Below are 14,511 nucleotides of genomic sequence, written 5' to 3'. Positions count from 1 at the left end.
TATAAATGGAAATCAGAACACTGTGTGACACAATATGACCATGGTTGGTTTATAAGGCCCTCGTCCTGCCTTCGTTAAAACAAGAAATAGGCGGGTTGGGAGTGGGTTTTAGATTATTAAAATTTTTACTGCCCCTCTGCCCCCAAGCCACCCATTTTTTCGAGTTAAAATTTAAGCCGAGGTATTTGGATGCTACTTCCCCTCCTTGTGCCAAAAATACACTTCCTGGGATTGAATTCTAACTCTTATTTTCCTCCCTCATCACCACTCCTAGGAAAGACCAACAGAGATTCAATTCTAATCATCTCCCATCATCTTAGAGTGGATTCTTAACTTCTTATCACACCTCTGCCCCACACCCCCCCCAGCAAAATTGGGGGATTGAATGATGCCATTATCTCCTAGATCCACAGGGAAAGGGCATTCGAACAGCTGAACCACCCAAACCAGGACAGCTGCAAACCACTAACAACAATTACAGTTGTAAATAACTGGGTTAGATGTTTTTACACAGTGCGTTGTGAGGCTGTGGAATGCATCATTGTAGTGAGTGATGGAAGCTGAGACTGTGTCAACCTTTAAAAATAGGTTGGCTAGGTGGTTAAAGGAAAGGGGGACAAAGGTATATGGCGAGAACATAGGATTAGAATTATTACTTATGTGGAGAATAAACACCAATATGGATGGGTAGGGCCAAACAGCCAGTTTCCAGGTCATTTTTTAAAGTGACACCCAGTCAATGATATTACAAGACAAATCTACACTAACATTGAAACTGCTTTCACTAATAATGAGATGCATACTTTAAAATTAAAAACATTGTGGAGTGTGGGCGAGGATTATTTTTAAAATTTGCACTGATATAACTTGCAGAAAGCCTGGACTACAATGTGTTTTCAGTTACAACCTTCTGCAATTTTGAAGCATTGCAACAAAAAAAAGTATTGTCATGTTTTTGCCACATTCTCAGGGGCATCTTGCAATTTTGTCACTTCTCGCTAACATGCTATTTTCAGAAATGGTTTTCCATCAATCTTATATAAAAGTGGCATGAAACTATTTTGACTTTTTAAAAAATATTCACAGAGAGGTGAATAGCTTGTCAATTTAGAGGACTGTGAGGGACCCATATAGTTGTAAATGTATAGGCTTGTGCATCGCGTAGTGGGAGTAGATTTTGATTTTGTGTGATAGTATAAAATGGGTGATAGTGAATTGGCAGCCCGTTTTACATCTCGTTTTGCAGCCGATTCCCTATCGCAAGAATATAGTTTTACACTATCGCACAAAGTCAAAATCTACCCCAGTGAATTTAACTAAATTAACATGAGTCTTTTCATAGTTTCTGTGATACCATTTGTTGTAGATGTTATGTCTGCAGAAATATGATTTTCACATCCACTGATATTTTTCCATATATTTGTTGTGTGTATATCATGCTCTGAAGGATGTGCTTTTTATACATCTGTTCTATTAACATCCTACATTAATAACATATATAGACTGATATACTGAGATCAGTCAGGAGTAGAGAAATTGCCCTGTCATGTTTGCAGACTATTCTTGTTGAAGTAAAAGCTATTTATTCAATATATTTTTCTGCATATGATCCAACTTTTAGAAACAATTCTCCACCTCTTTTTTGAAATCTTGTTTTCATAATTAGTAAACCTGCAGTGGGAATTGAACCTATACCCCTACAAACAGCACACTTGCAGAACTGCTCTCCAAGTGACAAAGTCACCCTGGCAGCTGTGACATGTCTCTTGTGGTTTGCAAAGTGTTTTTTTTAATCAGACTTATTTTAAAGTCTTGAACGTTCTTCATTTATCTACATCAGATTGGAGGTATAACAGAGTTACTGAAAATTACATTTTTTCAAAGAGAAGGCCATACATTATAACAGTTTAAGTAAAATAATGTAGCAACTTAGTATATTTATAGATTTGTGTGCAGTTGAATCATGCATTGAATTTATATAATAATAGACAACAGTGAAATTGAACTTTGATCGGATAAGGGTCTCCATTGTTCAAGATAATGGAGCATTGTCTCTCCCACCCAGTCCCTATCCCTCACCACTCTTGATGGAAATGTGCAGATGATCAAGAGTCACCAATTTTTGAGTGCACCCACATAGTGCATCAATATCCCAGCAATGGGAATGAAGTGAAATACAATGCAAATGAAATAAATTGAATTTAACCTTCTTTGAGCTGTGATCTATATCAGACAGAGTTTGATGTTAGAGGGCTACACAGTGAGACAATGTTTCGTACAAAGTTTTGTACCACAAAGTAATTGGGGTAGGGTTAGTGGAAATTGCACTGTAAATATTTTTGCATTTAGTGGAGCTTACTAATGAAATGTAATACCATTGCTACACAGTTTGGGATGTTTTAAAGACTTTGCAGACAGCATTTCCGGTACAGTTCTTCGTAATGATGCTAAAGTAATTTCTTGCTCACTTTCATGCTTTCTTTCTAATTTATTTTATTTTGGTTTCTGTAGTCAGAGATTTTGGAGATTGTCAGTTCTCCCAGTTGCTAAAGCTCTGTGAAAGGAAATTGATATTAAAATAGGAAGGGAAAATATTTTTAAAATTTGGGATCCTAATTATTGAAAACTATGGATAAGGTAAACATTTGTTTTAAAGGCATGTTTTATAAGATCCAGATTTCACTTGGTCATTGCAAGTATCCAACCTTAATCTTTTCTGCTTCATGCACGTGGGCAACCTAAAAACTAGGAATAGGATAAAGCATTCCCATTTTGTTTTATAGCACCTGTATCACATCTTCTCACTAAAAAAATTTTATATAATGGTCTATTTTAGTTGACAATCCACATAGCTATGGACTGTGAGACCTAAAGATGTTTGTCTTGTGCTGGCAAACTGACACTTTTTGGATCGAGGAAGTTCTGGGCTGTTCATATTACATTCTCCAACAGGAAGTCTTGGTGGTATTTTGATTTCAAACGGGTAGGACATTTAGCTTAATAAAGCTGATTTGCAGAGAATCCTAACATTTGTCAATAATTGTAAAATATGTATCCTATACTTAGCAGTAATTTTGTAATTTGCAGTGTTTTAGCAAATCCTCTGCTTATATTTTGTCAACAGTGTGTGACTTGAATATTTGTCAGTTGAAATGGTTCAAGTAAAGTCGTCAATATATAACAATGATACGGAGTTTTGTACAACTTCCATTCCCTGTATGTTTTCTGAGTCATTAACAAATACCAGATCAACATGAACATTGCCTCACATGACTTCCTTGATGCACTGGGTCAAGAAGCAAGAATGTACTACATGTACCAACCCTTGACTCTAAACCAATTTATGTTAGGTTAATAGGAACATAGGAACAGGAGTAGGCCATTCATCCCCTCGAGCTTGTTCCACCATTCAATTAGATTATGGCTGATCTGTACCTTAACTCCCTCTACCCGTCTTGGTTCTGTAACCTTTACTACCCTTGCCTAACAAAAATCTATCAATCTCAGTTTTGAAATTTTCAATTGACCTAGCCTCAACAGCTTTTTGGGGGAAGAGAGTTCCAGATTTCTACTACCTTTTGTGTGAAGAAATGTTTCCTGACATCACCCCAAAACGGCCTAGCTCTAATTTTAAGGTTTGCCCCTTGTTCTGTACTCTCCCACCAGAGGAAATTAATTGAAGTGTCCCATTAAAATAACTTTTCTGGTTTATATACCATTCCTATTTCTTCATAGAACAAATTATCCTCTGTCTTATTCTGACCAGATCGCGTGTAGCGTACCCCCTAGTGTTAGCTTGATTTTTTTTTTATTGTGTTAGAGATGTCTAATCAAAGACTAGTAGAGTTAAGGAATAAGTTACCAAGGAAGGACATTGAATCAGACAGTATAAATAGGTTCAAGAGACAATTGGATGCTTTTCTAGAGAGCGATGAATTTCTTCTGCTCACCTGCCATAATTTCAGCGGAAGGATCATGGAAACCCTGAAAATATGAGCCGGAGAACCCCAACGGAAAAGTCTTTACAAATAGATTGATAATTTCATTACAAGTAGCAGGCAAGGGAAATCTTTCACTCGGAGGTAGTTTCAGCATCAGCCATAGTTTTGTGCACTAATCCTGTTATAGGATGAGCTGGTTTGTTCTGAACATATGTAAATGATTTTTGATCATTTGTACATGGCTTTTAGGTGCTTGCCTTTCCTTAATTACTTAAGCTACAAACTGACTGGTTTTACACAGAACATGATTGTGATATTTTATGCATTTTTCCTTTGTTCTGTTTGGGAGTGCTGTAATATCACATGGGGCTATTGTTGACACTCATGAGGAACAAGATGGCAACAATAGTAATTAATAGCAACAACTAAGTTATTTTATTGAGTGTACATCTGATGTAAACAACTGCTCATCCCAGTTGTTCTTAGCTGAGCAAAGGATCATATTCTGTAATTAAGGTGGTTCATCCCAAAACAATGGCCTTCATATTCCAGAGAAGAATATAGAATGAAGAATGATGCAACCCTCATATTTATCTATTTCTTATTTTCATGAGGTAAATCGTAATCATTTGGTATAGTCAAAGAGAGAGAGATTTATCCTAAATCAAAATTAATTTGCAGGCAGGCCCTATGGCAAGAATATAAAATGTATAAGACAAATGCAACATTAAATGTTTTCAATAATTGTAGGATTGTTCATTTGGTATAAGAACTGTATTTCCTCATATCATAAACGGAGTTCTGATTCAATTAAAACACTTGGTAAGCCATCCAATACACTGGAATCGTAAGCCCAATGAGATTGAGCAAACTTGTCATCTGATATATAGGACATGTCGTGGCTATCAAGGAAACATAATAAATATTTCCACTTGTGAGCCTAATTATGTAAGTCACCACCAACAATAACTTGTAATTATATATGTAACTATACTGCACCTTTAGCATAGAAAAACACCCCTAAGTGCTTTACAAAAGGAGAAAAAAAAACAAGAACAGATGCTGAGCCATGATGGGAGAGTTTGCAGATGTTATTTGAATAGATAGACTTTAAGAAGGTTTTAAAAGGTGGAAGGAGAAGGAGAAGCAGATAGCTGGAGGAGGTTGGGGGGTGGGGGAGTTCCAGAGAGTAGATCTGTGCTGCCAATGGTGAAGAAGCCTAGATTCAGAGGGCCGAAGAGTGCAGGAACAAACTTAAGGCTGGAGGATGTAGCGGAGGTTGGGTGAGGTGAGGCCATGGAAGTATTTGAATGAGGATGACTACTTTAAGTTTAATGTGTTGGGGGACAGGGAGCCAATGTCGATCAGCGAGGGTGGGCTGGTGGGTGAGCAGGAATTAGTGCAGGACCAACTACAAACGACTGAATTTTCAACAAATTGTAGTTTATGGAGGGTGGAGGATGGGAGAGCAGCAATGAGGATGTTACTGAACCCAGCAGTGACAAAAGCTTGGATAAGGGTTATGGCAGCAGTGGGGTGAGGTAAGATGGAAGCAACCAAAGATATCACTCAACTGGCCATAATATAAAATCTATTCATAGCCCACATTTCAAATATTTTAAAAATGTGTTGACTATTTAATGATGTGATAGTTGTGAAAATATGTTAAATATTGGGCCAAATTTTGCTGTAACAAGGCATTGAATGGCATCTGCCATTAGTTAGACTTGCCCATGCACCCTTAAGCTCAAAGCATTTTTGCCCACTAAGTTGCTGAAAGTGCGAGCTGATAACGACGCAGCGAGGGAAACCGGGCATCTGGGACCTGAGTGAACAGGGCAATCAAAGGGTATCTCCTTAGCCAATAAGATTGAAAGATTGAGAAATTAATAGAGGAAGGACTGAGAGAGGAGTGTAAATTAAAGTGGGTGAATTCAATGTCAAATCAGGTACAGAAAGTGAAATAAAGAGAGGGAAAGAAAGATTGGATTAAGAGAGAGAGAAAAAAGAGACAGAAAGGAAAAGTAAAAAAAAATAAAAATCTTTAATTGTACACATTTAAAATCTCCAATAACAATTAATACCTGAAGGAATGAGGCTCCACACTTGTAATAGTTAATTTTCAGTGCCAGAGGTTGATTGGCAGTAATTAACAATTATCCCGTTGTTAAAGGGTAATGAGGAGACTTAACTTAATTTGTATCTACTGCACAAATTCAGCAACTTCACAATGCATTTCAGTGGTGAGGTTTCCGCGAAGCTAACGACAGAGCAGCACAACTTGGACAGCAACTTTTGGACATTGTAGTAAATGTTCGGAAATATAGTAAACAGTGTGGAGGATAATAACAGACTTCAAGAAGACATAGACTGGTGAAATGGGCAAACACTTGGCAGATGAAATTTAATACAGAGAAGTGTGAAGTGATTCATTTTGGTAGGATGAATGAGGAGAGGCAATATAAACTAAATGGTACAATTTTAAAGGGAGTGCAGGAACAGAGAGATCTGTGGGTGTACGTACACAAGTCTTTGAAGGTGACAGGACAAGTTGTGAAGGCTGTTAAAAAGGCATACGGGATACTTGGCTTTATAAACAGAGGCATAGAGTGCTAAACCTTCATAAAACACTGGTTAGGCCCCAGCTGGAGTATTGAGGCCAATTCTGGGCACCACACTTTAGGAAGGATGTCAAGGCCTCAGAGAGGGTGCAGAAGAGATTTACTAGAATGGTACCAGGGATGGAAGACTTCAGTTACATGAGGAAACTGGAGAAACTGGGGTTGTTCTCCTTAGAACAGAGAAGGTTAACGGGAGATTTGATAGAGGTGTTCAAAATCATGAAGGGTTTTGATACAGTAAATAAGGAGAAACTATTTCCAGAGCAGAAGGGGTAACCAGAGGACACAGATCCAAGGTAATTGGCAAAAGAACCAGAGGTGACATGAGGAAACATTTTTTTAGGCAGCGAGTTATTATGATCTGGAATGCACTGCCTGAAAGGGTGTTGGAAGCAGATTCAATAATAACTTTCAAAAAGGAATTGGATAAATACTTGAAGGGGAATAATTTGCAAGGCAATGGGAAAAGCAGGGGAGTGGGACTAATTGGATAGCTCTTTCAAAGAGCCAGCATAGGCACGATGGGCAAAATCTTGCCCAGTGTCTTTGTACCCAGGCCACACATGCTCTCTCAGGTATTACTGATAGGATTCCATAAGCTAAATGGAAAAAAAATAGCTGTGTTGGAGGTTTTAATTTCATATAAGGTACAATGCAAAATTACAATCAAAAGTGAAGTGACACAGAAGTATCTTTTACTTTCTGTTACCAACAGGCTTGTCAAGTCCAGGCTTAACAACAAGATTGCCATTACAATAAAAATGAATGAACATGAAGAAAAATTCTGCATTCTTTCACTTGTAAGAAATTATATTTTATATCTCAGATTTTCTTTTTTTCTCAACCCTTAAATTTTTGCACATTTGAGGGGTTATTTACTGACGTGCTATTGGTATGTGAAGCTCCCTGCAGTCAGTGCCAAGTCAGAAAATCACTCCTTTTATATCTGTAAACAATTTTACAACACCAAGTTATAGTCCAGCAATTTTATTTTAAATTCACAAGCTTTCGGAGATTTTCTCCTTCCTCAGGCAAATGTTTCAAGAGCTCCTTGAAGCCTACGCATTTATACATATAGAACAATACATGGTGTTTACAGACTGCCCCTGCAACTGCCCGTTGCCAAGGCAATCACCGTGTTCAGACAGAGAGGTGTCACCTGCAGAACCCCCGAATACACATTCAACAAAAAAACAAACAGGGAAAAAAAAGACAGAGAAAAAAAACAGAGAGAGGCAGAAACATCCGGAAGGCAGAGAGAGCCAGCAAATGACCCATTATATTAAAAACAGATGACATTTGTTCGCTGGTGGGGTAACGTGTAGCGTGACATGAACCCAAGATCCCGGTTGAGGCCGTCCTCATGGGTGCGGAACTTGGCTATCAATTTCTGCTCGACGATTTTGCGTTGTCGTGTGTCTCGAAGGCCGCCTTGGAGTACGCTTACCCGAAGGTCGGTGGATGAATGTCCATGACTGCTGAAGTGTTCCCCGACTGGGAGGGAACCCTCCTGTTTGGCGATTGTTGCGCGGTGTCCGTTCATCCGTTGTCGCAGCGTCTGCATGGTCTCGCCAATGTACCATGCTCTGGGGCATCCTTTCCTGCAACGTATGAGGTAGACAACGTTGGCCGAGTCACAGGAGTATGAACCATGCACCTGGTGGGTGGTGTCCTCTCGTGTGATGGTGGTATCTGTGTCGATGATCTGGCATGTCTTGCAGAGGTTACCGTGGCAGGGTTGTGTGGCGTCGTGGACGCTGTTCTCTTGAAAGCTAGGTAGTTTGCTGCGAACGATGGTCTGTTTGAGGTTGGGTGGCTGTTTAAAGGCGAGTAGTGGAGGTGTGGGGATGGCCATAGCGAGGTGTTTGTCCTCATTGATGACATGTTGAAGGCTGCGGAGAACATGGCGTAGTTTCTCCGCTCCGGGGAAGTACTGGACGACAAAGGGTACTCTGTTGGTTGCGTCCCGTGTTAGTCTCCTGAGGAGGTCTATGCGATTTTTTGCTGTGGCCCGTCGGAACTGTCGATCGATGAGTCGAGCGTCATATCCCGTTCTTACTAGGGCGTCTTTCAGCGTCTGTAGGTGTCCATCGCGTTCCTCCTCGTCTGAGCAGACCCTGTGTATTCGCAGGGCCTGTCCATAGGGGATGGCCTCTTTGACGTGGTTAGGGTGGAAGCTGGAAAAGTGGAGCATCGTGAGGTTGTCTGTGGGCTTGCGGTAGAGTGAGGTGCTGAGGTGCCCGTCTTTGATGGAGATTCGTGTGTCCAAGAAAGAAACTGATTCTGAGGAGTAGTCCATGGTGATCTTGATGGTGGGATGGAACTTGTTGATGTTATCGTGTAGTCTCTTTAGTGATTCCTTGCCGTGGGTCCATAGAAAGAAAATGTCGTCGATGTATCTGGTGTATAGTGTTGGTTGGAGGTCTTGTGCAGTGAAGAAGTCCTGCTCGAACTTGTGCATGAAAATGTTGGCGTATTGGGGTGCGAATTTGGTCCCCATGGCTGTTCCGTGTGTTTGGGTAAAGAACTGGTTATCGAAGGTGAAGACATTGTGATCCAGGATGAAGCGGATGAGTTGTAGGATGGCTTCCGGAGATTGGCTGTTGTTGGTGTTGAGTATTGATGCTGTCGCAGCGATGCCGTCATCGTGGGGGATACTGGTGTATAGTGCCGAGACGTCCATCGTGGTGAGAAGTGTTCCTGGTTCAACTGGTCCGTGGGTACTGAGTTTTTGTAGGAAGTCTGTAGTGTCACGACAGAAGCTGGGGGTTCCCTGTACGATGGGTTTCAGGATGCCCTCGATGTATCCAGAGAGGTTCTCACACAGGGTTCCGTTGCCTGATACGATGGGACGTCCGGGTGTGTTGGCTTTGTGTATCTTTGGGAGGCAGTAGAAGTCTCCCACGCGGGGATTACGTGGGAAGCATACCGACAACTGGACAACCAGGAACACTACAGACGGTTACCCGCAGATCCGACCAAAGAACACACCCACCAGCTCAACAAACTGATCAAGACCTTCGATCCAGACCTTCAAAGCATCCTACGCATTCTCATCCCACGTAATCCCCGCGTGGGAGACTTCTACTGCCTCCCAAAGATACACAAAGCCAACACACCCGGACGTCCCATCGTATCAGGCAACGGAACCCTGTGTGAGAACCTCTCTGGATACATCGAGGGCATCCTGAAACCCATCGTACAGGGAACCCCCAGCTTCTGTCGTGACACTACAGACTTCCTACAAAAACTCAGTACCCACGGACCAGTTGAACCAGGAACACTTCTCACCACGATGGACGTCTCGGCACTATACACCAGTATCCCCCACGATGACGGCATCGCTGCGACAGCATCAATACTCAACACCAACAACAGCCAATCTCCGGAAGCCATCCTACAACTCATCCGCTTCATCCTGGATCACAATGTCTTCACCTTCGATAACCAGTTCTTTACCCAAACACACGGAACAGCCATGGGGACCAAATTCGCACCCCAATACGCCAACATTTTCATGCACAAGTTCGAGCAGGACTTCTTCACTGCACAAGACCTCCAACCAACACTATACACCAGATACATCGACGACATTTTCTTTCTATGGACCCACGGCAAGGAATCACTAAAGAGACTACACGATAACATCAACAAGTTCCATCCCACCATCAAGATCACCATGGACTACTCCTCAGAATCAGTTTCTTTCTTGGACACACGAATCTCCATCAAAGACGGGCACCTCAGCACCTCACTCTACCGCAAGCCCACGGACAACCTCACGATGCTCCACTTTTCCAGCTTCCACCCTAACCACGTCAAAGAGGCCATCCCCTATGGACAGGCCCTGCGAATACACAGGGTCTGCTCAGACGAGGAGGAACGCGATGGACACCTACAGACGCTGAAAGACGCCCTAGTAAGAACGGGATATGACGCTCGACTCATCGATCGACAGTTCCGACGGGCCACAGCAAAAAATCGCATAGACCTCCTCAGGAGACTAACACGGGACGCAACCAACAGAGTACCCTTTGTCGTCCAGTACTTCCCCGGAGCGGAGAAACTACGCCATGTTCTCCGCAGCCTTCAACATGTCATCAATGAGGACAAACACCTCGCTATGGCCATCCCCACACCTCCACTACTCGCCTTTAAACAGCCACCCAACCTCAAACAGACCATCATTCGCAGCAAACTACCTAGCTTTCAAGAGAACAGCGTCCACGACGCCACACAACCCTGCCACGGTAACCTCTGCAAGACATGCCAGATCATCGACACAGATACCACCATCACACGAGAGGACACCACCCACCAGGTGCATGGTTCATACTCCTGTGACTCGGCCAACGTTGTCTACCTCATACGTTGCAGGAAAGGATGCCCCAGAGCATGGTACATTGGCGAGACCATGCAGACGCTGCGACAACGGATGAACGGACACCGCGCAACAATCGCCAAACAGGAGGGTTCCCTCCCAGTCGGGGAACACTTCAGCAGTCATGGACATTCATCCACCGACCTTCGGGTAAGCGTACTCCAAGGCGGCCTTCGAGACACACGACAACGCAAAATCGTCGAGCAGAAATTGATAGCCAAGTTCCGCACCCATGAGGACGGCCTCAACCGGGATCTTGGGTTCATGTCACGCTACACGTTACCCCACCAGCGAACAAATGTTATCTGTTTTTAATATAATGGGTCATTTGCTGGCTCTCTCTGCCTTCCGGATGTTTCTGCCTCTCTCTGTTTTTTTTCTCTTTTTTTTTTTCCCTGTTTGTTTTTTTGTTGAATGTGTATTCGGGGGTTCTGCAGGTGACACCTCTCTGTCTGAACACGGTGATTGCCTCGGCAACGGGCAGTTGCAGGGGCAGTCTGTAAACACCATGTATTGTTCTATATGTATAAATGCGTAGGCTTCAAGGAGCTCTTGAAACATTTGCCTGAGGAAGGAGAAAATCTCCGAAAGCTTGTGAATTTAAAATAAAATTGCTGGACTATAACTTGGTGTTGTAAAATTGTTTACAATTGTCAACCCCAGTCCATCACCGGCATCTCCACATCATGACTACCTTTTATATCTGTACAACGCAATCCTTTGTACCTCACCAATGCCAAAAATGCAGTGTAATGCCTGTACAATATTATATAAACTAGCAAATTGCCAGTGGTGTTATCCACAATCCGTTGATGAATACATTTTTTCATATACAAGATGGCAACAGAGTTGGGAACAAAATTCCACGTATAAGAGACCAATAATCGAAGGAATATTAAAGTCCCCATTGATTTTTTTTTTCACAACTGCAATATCACAATTATAGCACCTATTATTTTGTTCACTCTGTGTGATTGAGCAGATGTGTTAGAAATCCATAGGATTTACACTGCTCGCTTGGTTCTGTAATCATATTAGTGGCTAGAGCCTGTAAGTACATTGTGACTGTTGGCATAACAAAATCAAATGGGAAATGTTGACATCGGAACTTAGAATGATAAATGTTGGAAGGAAGTGTGACCAAAAATCATGACAACAGGAGCTAAGGTTTGTGGATAGGAAGTGCTTGCCCTACACAAGATTTTTAATAGTTATATAGATGTCCAGTATGCCACAGATAGGGCTTTATGGGACCCTGAGAAATTTATCAATGAATTTGATCATGTTTTACATTGATCTTAGAGGACATAGATAAACATCTTGGTGTTCCCTAACTTCACGTACGCTGCAACAAAAGCAATCCATGATAATGTGCATCGGTAGTGAGACCACCTGAAAAAGATGTTCGTACTTGCACCCCTAGTGCTGAGACAACTGTTTAAATTTTAAGCTTCATAGTGTAGAAAGCCTCTGATTGTCCACTATACTGCGATGCAATCTCCAATATTAGAGAATAGCTAACCATCCTGTCAACAGTTGGAGGCTGGTGAACAGAGCTCTGTTGTGTTTGAACACACATGTGTGGCCATGTGCATTTGCCCACTCAACAGCTGTGTGACTGGACAGTAAAACTGCAACTATCTGCTTGTGTCACCATTAAAGATGCAAAGCAGAGGACATGTTTCATTGCACCAGACTGAGACTGACCTATCGCTAGCTTCCCCAAATACTTTCAACTCCAAAAAAACAGAAATATCATTTTGCGTATCTGTACGGTCATTTTAACATCCCATCCGCTATCTTCTAATATAATAGCAAGAAATCTGAAATTCAAGATCACCATCTAGTGGAGAAAGTTGGGTGCTAATATTTGTCATCTCAAGGTTTTGATAATGTGGTTTGTTATAATGTAATGCTTCTACTGATCCATCTTGTAGTTTTTCATACTTCATTTTAATATTTTGGGAATGTTTTAAATCTCCTGACTATTATTACAGAGGGCTGTAAGTGTTAGTACAGTTGCAGATATCAGCACCATTAATACCAAGAAATGTAATGCTTGGATTTAGAATTCTATCAAACTACAAGATAAAATTGTACACCTTCATGTCCTTAGCAATATCTTACGATGTCTAAGATTAATCTAAACAAAAAAGACCAGAAGATACTTCACAAAAAGACAATAGATTTCACAAAATTTGTTTAGGTTTCTAAAGTTTAACAGTGGCTTCACTGTACTTTGTATGCTAAGCAGTAAACGTTTGATCATTGTAGAACATATCTTTCAATCAGGCATTTGGAATTTAAATATTACGTTTGGACCAGCAGTTCTGTGCAATGGAGGGAATGGGAAGTGGTTTGGTACATTAGGGACTTATGCTTGGATCAGGTATGTGTTTATCTGATTAATTCTGTATGCAATATGTGATTTGAGGGCCGAATTTAACTCCCAAAGAGTGTAGTGCTTGTGTAATACCACTTGTGTAATAAGCAAATGTAAAATGCACCCTCATACAAATAGGTAGAAGGTTATCAACTAGAGAATAAACACTCAAGAGATTCAAATGGCATCAGAAACTAATTCACCAAAGCTTGAGTGATTTACAAAATTATGAAATGAGAATGTTACTGAGAAATCATACTCTATTTAACAGTATAATAATCCTATACATCTAATACTGTTTAATTTCAACCTGTCACTGTGTTATTTAGTTTATAGTAGATGCTTTATGTAAGAATAATAAATGTACACAAATAACAACTAAAGGAAGAAAGGTTTCCTACAGGGAGAGTATCTCCATTGCACAGTGCATGGAATCTAGGAGAGGCCACATTATAAACAAGTTGATACCCAGTGGTATTCCAGTGATGAATCTGAGATTATAAAACTACACCCCTCTGGGCAAAGAAGATCCAATAGGATGGGTAAGGCAAGCTTGTGTAACCAGGTTCCAATAGGGTGGGTATGGCAAGCATGTGTAACTCTAAAAGACCTGTTATACAGAAAACAAATTGGGCAACAACAGCTCCTGCAGCTAGTTTGCATCACAGCTTGTTCTAACCATGTGAGTCACATTAAAAAGGAATTTATGAATGTTTAGGTCATTCTATTCATTATACCCAAGAAGGCAAAATATCAGTGTTATGATATTAAAGAGCAAAGTTCAAAACCGCTCCTTTTCACACCATTACAAATAATTATGATTAGCATTGAAATGTGTTTTTCTCTATTTCTGTATTCTCTTTTTTATTTTAAATGGTGAGTGCAGAGAACCTCAACAGGGGCGGTGGATGAATGAATACATCTGCATATTTAAAAGTCTTGTTTCCATCGTGCATCTGTAGCATTATGCCTTTCAAAGGTGTCACCCCTGAAAGTGTTGCAGCTCAGGGTATCTCATACCCAAATGGCAAAAGCTAATGTTGCTTAAACAAACCCCAAGTGAAATTAGGCTTACAAATACCAAAAAAAAAAATTTGCTTCAGACGTTCAGGATTTTGATCCAACAAAATTAGATGTGCCCAAACCTGGCTCCTCCCAAGATATGTATTTGTGACAAAACAGAGA

General features: G+C 41.0%; 1 protein-coding gene across 1 annotated transcript in view; it reads left to right on the top strand.

Annotated features, from left to right (window-relative positions):
• LOC137334618 (receptor-type tyrosine-protein phosphatase R-like) overlaps nucleotides 1-14,511 on the top strand; it is a 188,558-nt gene that overhangs the window by 68,079 nt on the left and 105,968 nt on the right. The window lies entirely within an intron of this gene.

This window comes from Heptranchias perlo, chromosome 18 (assembly GCF_035084215.1).
Source record: "Heptranchias perlo isolate sHepPer1 chromosome 18, sHepPer1.hap1, whole genome shotgun sequence".
NCBI classification, from domain to species: domain Eukaryota; kingdom Metazoa; phylum Chordata; class Chondrichthyes; order Hexanchiformes; family Hexanchidae; genus Heptranchias; species Heptranchias perlo.
Note: the sequence above shows the minus strand (reverse complement) of the source record. Positions and strands in the feature narration are given on the sequence as shown.